This window comes from Lactuca saligna, chromosome 9 (genome assembly GCF_052625555.1).
Source record: "Lactuca saligna cultivar CGN05327 chromosome 9, ASM5262555v1, whole genome shotgun sequence".
NCBI classification, from domain to species: Eukaryota; Viridiplantae; Streptophyta; class Magnoliopsida; order Asterales; family Asteraceae; genus Lactuca; species Lactuca saligna.
In genome coordinates, this window is record NC_136425.1 from 27,932,976 (window position 1) to 27,940,157 (window position 7,182).

A 7,182-nucleotide genomic window follows, 5' to 3' on the forward strand; every position below is an offset into this window, starting at 1 on the left:
TAATTACATCGATCAAGTAATTTTTTTGAATTGAAATATTGATGAAATTGACTTTTTTAGTCTACTTTCGTTGTCAAAGCATTTTTTTAGATACAATATTTATTTGTAGCCTTTTATCTTTGTAAAGAATGAAGACAAAAAATTTAAGACTTCAACGGATCAAGTCCATTGTCGTTAAGAGTCGGAGATCAATAGTTTTCAAGTTTTTAAGACATAGACTCTAGCTTCTAAAAAACTATTGGCACCCGTTGTTTGACTCGGGTAAACGGCTAGTGTGTGTTAGTGTGTGTGTGTGTATATATATATATATATATATATATATATATATATATATATATATATATATATATATATATGCACACACATGCTAGGTTAAAACAGTGTAATACACGGTTTAAGAGTTACAAATATCATAAATAACATAGAATAAGTGATTTCCTATATATGTTGATTGAAAGAAAAAAATTAAATAATATTGAGTAACATTAAATATTTATAATATGATATTTTCTAATCAGATTTAACTGAAATAAGAAATAAATAAATATTATGTATTTATCTAGTAATTACAGGTAATTCCGCAATTCAATATCACTTCAACCACAAACATAAGAATATAATCAGTCAATCTTATGTGCGGTACGTATTAAAACAATGATAAACGTTGAAAGTCCAACTATTGACCAAACTAGCAAAACCTTTTGTGTTGTTATTGATGTAACTGTACATAATGGAAATTAACATAAAGTTGAATATTATAAACATATTTAAAATTTCAATAAGAAGCCCAAGAAACAGAGAGAAAAAGAAGTTTTTGTCGTGTTTTTTCTTTTAATTTATATGAAAATATTTTTTTTCATCAATTGTTTGTCTATATAGAGCATGTATGAACGAAATGGTAAAAAATGTTGATTTTGATGCAATACCAACAATAAAAAATGGTAATGACATTTTTAATAAAAAAATGTTCTTTTATTGAAAGTTCATGAAAATTTACTGGAATAAAATTAAATAAGTTGAATGTGCATCATGGGAAAAAGATAATATAATATACAACTGATTAGTATTCAAAGCTTCCATAGTTCCATATAATTAAAGTCTACTCTAATATTTCTCACAACCTTCTGCTCTTCTACCGTTCAAATTTTACGAATGTTACCCACAAATTATAATGTTTTGCTTGGGATATATTGGGATATATGACAACCAACCATTTTGTCTTGCTCATTTTTCAGCCTTTTTCAACTTTACAACACTTTTTTCATATATATTATACTAGGCAACACGTTACGATTGAAAAATCTATATAGTCAAATTATTAATAGACACATTGTAAAAAACAACCGAATTTTTTGTCATTAATAATCAAACAACTATGTTTATACTAAAATAAAAAGAAAATTGTATAAATCATTGACATTATCTTTAAATTGATAAAGTTGAAAATTTAAAATTTTGAAACAATTACACAGGTTAATGCAAGTAAAAATATTAAATACTAGTACAAATTAGTAGAGATTATGATCGACTTAAAAGTTATTGGATTTTTATTAAGAGGGGAGACCGGGAGCACTTTGGGCTTTTGGCTAACTAGTGTCCGAAGCTGAAGCCCATTTTGTTGGATCTCTCAGGGTTCACTGGCAACGGCGCACAAGTCAAAAACAGAAAATGAGTCACTTTAATCTCCAACAAAACATCCCTAAGTTCGTTGTTCGTTGTTCGTTGTTCGTTGTTCGTTGTCTCTCTTTATCGCAGAATGCAGTCCAGCTCTCTTTCGTCTCTCTATCTCGTTCTCCACCTCCAACCCCTTCTAAATCAGGTACGATCAAACTTTAACCTAATTCTTGTTTGATAATTTTGAAATCCCTGTCTTAGTTTTCATTTTTGTGATACGTATTATATTTGATTAAGTAATTGTAGTTAATTGGTTATTTGTGAAATGCAGTTAGGTTTTAGCCTAACTTTTGTAAGGTAAATTTAAAAGCCCTAATTTGAAACGTGAATAAATTGCCAATACATACATAATGATCAATAGTTGGTATTTACCTATAGAGGGAACTTAAGGAGTCTCTCCTATATAAGGGGGCTGGGGTGTGATTTCTTTACACATGTATATTTATTCCTGTGATACGATATCGTAATGGGGAAAAACTTATTTGTGTTCATGCTTCTCCTTGCTCTCTTTACTACAGGCATTTTACTTTATTCTTGTTTTATCCTTTTCGTTTATGCAATGTTAGTGCTTTTATATTATTTTTGTTATATGAAGATTTTATTGCTAGTCGAGATGTAAACATGTAAAATTGTTACTAACTATTAAAGATGAAAATGAGGAATTATAAGTGTGATTTTGAGAGAATAAATAAATAAATACGTATATAATGTGACTGTGACTGATGATTGGGAGTTGTTTTGTTGCAGATGAGACTTTTATGACTTCCACAGAAGCAAAGATTTGTCAAAATAGGATCCTTAGTTCAAATTGTGTGAAGGCTGAGGATTGTAAGGGTATATGCAGAGAACATATGTCTTATGAAATGACATGTGAGAAAATTGATGGGACTCTTCGTTGTATCTGTCTAAGGCCGTGTGGTTGAACATATGCTCTCTCATTGAAGTGAAGTTACTTATAAAACTATAATGCCAGCTGTCATTTCTGATGGTTAATTTATTTAATATCAATAAAACGTCTATGGGTTTTACTTTTAGCATACCATACAACTGCCCATGTTTATCAAACTTGGTATTCAATATACTCTTATCAGCATATAATGAGATAATGAATTTATACAGACTTCATATGCACGCTCAAGATTGTAAAATTCTCACAAGAGTTTTTTTTTTTTGGAAGCATAATAATTCTGTGCAAGTGTAGGCAAAATACAGATGTACCAAATATGTTTAGGCTTTAGATTTAGATAATAATCTTTGTTTTATTGTCAACATCACAAGAAAATGCATATGTTGTAGATTTGGATAATAGTAGTGATGCTTGGAAGTTGTTTCTAAATGATGATGATTGGGAGTTGTTTGCCTTTCTGAGTTTCTAATCAGGTTATGATTATCACTTGAAAACAGGTAATTGTTTCTTTCTCTTTGATCATTTTACCATTTTCCCCCTTACAATTAATTACAACTAACTCTTTTTATTGTCCGGATAGTATATAACCTAAGCCTATAGGGGAGTAAAACGGTATAAATTGGAATCTTTGTATTTTGTCCAAACTGAATTCAGTTTCATAAGGTATTATGGTGTTTTTCTGCCAAAAAAAATCCCAAGCAGATGCATTTACAATTGTTTTTGTGTTTCATTCATCTTGTTTCTGTTTTCCAATCAACTGCTGTTCAGACATCCTTGGTGTGTGAATTCAAAGGAATTGGAATCTCAAATTCCATTCCGTGGTGTGTCAACGGAATTTAATTCTGGGAGATTCCTCTAAATCCATGTTTCGGATCATTCCTAGGGGTGTCCGGTAAGAACCGAATTCCGTTCTTAATTTTTCATTATAAGACCAAATTGCCCGTGTAAACGTATTAAAAAAAAATACATTTCAATTTGCTTAATGGATTGATAAACCAAACAGGAAATAGTAAGTTATGATGAAATTGTGTGGTATGGATTTCTTTAAAATTTCATTACTGAGTGTTATTGGACATTAATGTTTTATGAAAACGATATATATATATATATATATATATATATATATATATATATATATATATATATATATATATATATATATATACAGAGCTTTGAAGGTTAGTGATTTGGTGGGTATATTTTTGTGACATGGTCTAACTTTTTGAGTTTCTACATATGAGTTATGAGTGGCATGATGTTTTCCAAAGTTTCTGTTCATTTTTTTTTTCAAGTTTAAAATATTTTAGATTCTTTTTTAGGTGAGTGATGCGATGCGATCAGTAAGTTAGAGGAATAATGGATTATGGAAGAAAGGCGACTTCAAACTGACAACTAAGGTTACTTATATGTTCTCATCTGCTCCAGTTATGCAAAATTCTTCAATTGCCTGTTTTTCTTACTCAAATTCCAATGATGTTTATAAGATAGTTGATGTTAATCTAGGTTTGCTTGTATATGATCATCTTAATCCTTCAGATTATGAAACAAATTACTTTCACCCTATTTACAGTTTAGGCATAAGTAGGGTTCATGATCAGTAGTAAAATTTTCATTTTTTATATGAAAAAATATAAGTAGCACAATGTTGATGGATCTTTGGTTATGGGTTTGTTTATCTTTTAGCAAATAATTAATTAGTGTCAAAGATATAGTTATACAAGCTATATTCTTAATGTGATAATGATATAATCTTATAAATAATTCAACTGGAGATTAGTGAATCTCCTACCTCAAGTATTTTGATGTTTTTTTTTGCTAACAAACCCTTATATAATTTCAGAATTTTAATTTTATGCTTTGTGGATCCTGTTAGTTTTTGTTCTAGATCTGCCACTGCCACTGATAGTAGTGGGGAGTGATGGCTGTGATCTTTTTCCCTCCCAGCTCTGATGTTAAAAAAAAAAAAAAAAAATGAAATGTGTTTTTTCGGAGTGTTATTATCTAAGGGTAAAACGGTCATTCAGATCTTTTATTGGTTATTTTATGTAGGGGTAAAATGCTCACCGATGCTTGTGGCAAAGCCTAATCAAAGTGGTGTTGGTTACATCTAATAGTATTAATTTTATATAACACAAAAATTGACGATATTACCCTTTGCTCCTGGGGCTCTTGGAGTAGGAGGAGGACCTTTGGTCAATGGTCAAGGCGGGACTTTAATGTTTTTAAATTGGCAATCTACACTCAATGTTCCAGCTTTAGCCCAAATTGTTTTGGTATTTGTATGTAGCTTGCAAATCCTTGTAGTCATTTTAAATGTACAAGTTGACATTTTCAGTTAATATACAAGTTGACATATGAATGCAACTCTAGCTCTCCTTTTTCTTATGAGAATATTGTTATTTAACATTCTATTTCTTGCAAGTATCCCGATCATAAGCTAAATGCAAGAAATGACAATGTACTTTCATTTTTTCCTAATATAGCATCTTACTTTCATTTCTATTTCTTTAAACTTTTTAACTTTACTTTAATTTTTTCTTATTAAACAAATGTATTTTAATAGTGCAATGCTATAATTTTATAATTAATTGTTTACGTTTCACTTTCTTTTCTATTCTATAATTCTATTTTATTTTTTCCTAATTAAAACATTAAATTGAAAGAACAATGTCATATATATATATATATATATATATATATATATATATATATATATATATATATATATATATATATATATATATATATATATATATATATATATATATATATATATGGGGATAGGGAATATATATTACAGCCCTACCTAAGTTTAGGTACTAAACCTCTAAAATATGTCGTTTTAACATGTTAAATATATCAGGTTTGGTTTCACTTGGTAAATATATTATTCTCCATAACATTTTTTTCTTTCATTATCGTTTTATCATCTCCGTTTTCTTTCCTCAATTATCGTTTATTACGTCATCCAAGTGAACATTACTAAACCCTAAACCTAAACCCAAACCCTAAATTTAAACCTTAAACACTAAAGCTAAACCCTAAACCTTAAATCTAAACACTAAACCCTAAACCCTAAGCATAAACCTAAACCCTAAACCCTAAACTCTAAATCATGTTGTGCCGATCTTGAATTTACATCTTGAAGTATTAATTGTGAATTCATTAATGGTAATCTTTATATAGTAAAACAATGTATTTTCAAGAGGTTTAGTACTTAAACTTTGTATATTCCATTTTCCCTCTATATATATATATATATATATATATATATATATATATATATATATATATATATATATATATATATATATATATATATATATATATATACACACACATATAAAATGTTAAAACCCGTGTAATAAATAGTTTAAGATTTAATAATAACATAAATAATACATAGTAAGTAATTACATACACGAGTTGATTGAAAGAAAACTTTAAATTGGAATGAATAACATTAAATACTTATAAAATGATACTTTCTAATAATATTTGAATAAAAATTGGAAATAACTAAGATAACTGCACTACAATTACAAAACATAAGAATATAAACGACCAAACTAGTGTGTGCGTTGGATTGAACTAATGATATGCATTGAAGGTCTGACTATTAGTGGATATCACCCATACATTATGATGTTTTGCAAGGAATGTAGAAAAACTAACCATTATCATTTTTTTTTTTTTTTTGGTGCTGAGTTTTCACATAGTGTTTTGATTAATCCACTGAAAAATCAATGCTTGGACACTTATACCCCTCCACCTATTTTTGTTTTTATTATTATATCGAAGAGAGAAAATAATATGTTTCCAAAACAGCTTTGATTTCCTGTTGCATGTCTGATTTAATCGATTCAATAATTTCCACAAAACTTTCTTCTATCGTTGCGTCTTCATCGATTCAAACAGTAAGTGAATCGAAGTACTCATGTTTGGATACCTGAATACCATATCACTGAACTGAAGTAAAGATTGAAGCGAGCAAAAGTAATCACGTGAATTTGGTGTAAAAACGCAATATCAACCATCTAATTAAGGCTTCAAATGTGCATTAAAATTGGACTATTGGCTTTCATAATCATATTATTCTCATGTGTGACCAGAATCATTGTAAAGAAATTTGATCATTCTTGTTTCATTTTGTGCGGAGACCACCACAGGTGCTTTTGGTTTCTTGTTTTGATTTAGTGACCAACACCGATGCTTTTACTGCTTCTTTTTCTTGAACTCCTCAAAGATCCAAATGCATATGATTGTAGTAGGTGTGTGTGTGTGTATGAACCATTATGTGTGGATGTGTTCAATACTGATTTGTAGGTGTGTGTGTGTGTGTTTGTGTGAACCATTATGTGTGGGTGTGTTCAATATTGATTAGTAGGTGTGTGTGCGTGTGTGTTCATCATGTGTGTTCTTTGTCTGCGAGTAATAATTTTTAGGCATGTAATCTAGGTTCTTGGTTGGGTGGTTCTACAATGCCTCCCTTTCACATTTTAAATCCTTAGTTAATTAGGTTTGCTATGAAAAATTAAATCAGATGAAAAATTATGGAACGGAAGGAATATACTTATATTATATGCGGATCTAAGGCAATG

The 7,182-nt window shown here is 29.1% G+C and overlaps 1 long non-coding RNA gene across 5 annotated transcripts; it reads left to right on the forward strand.

Annotated features, from left to right (window-relative positions):
- The first annotated feature begins 2,053 nt into the window (after positions 1-2,053).
- LOC145018255 (uncharacterized) lies at positions 2,054-4,966 on the forward strand. Of its 5 annotated transcripts, XR_013666923.1 has the most exons (6): positions 2,057-2,192; positions 2,422-3,078; positions 3,162-3,244; positions 3,350-3,473; positions 3,901-3,978; positions 4,631-4,966. It is a non-coding gene; the product is annotated as an uncharacterized LOC145018255 (long non-coding RNA). The 5 variants fall into 5 exon arrangements; XR_013666922.1 differs by having other exon boundaries at positions 2,055-2,192; positions 3,162-3,473; XR_013666921.1 differs by having other exon boundaries at positions 2,056-2,192; positions 2,422-3,244.
- Positions 4,967-7,182: the final 2,216 nt, after the last annotated feature.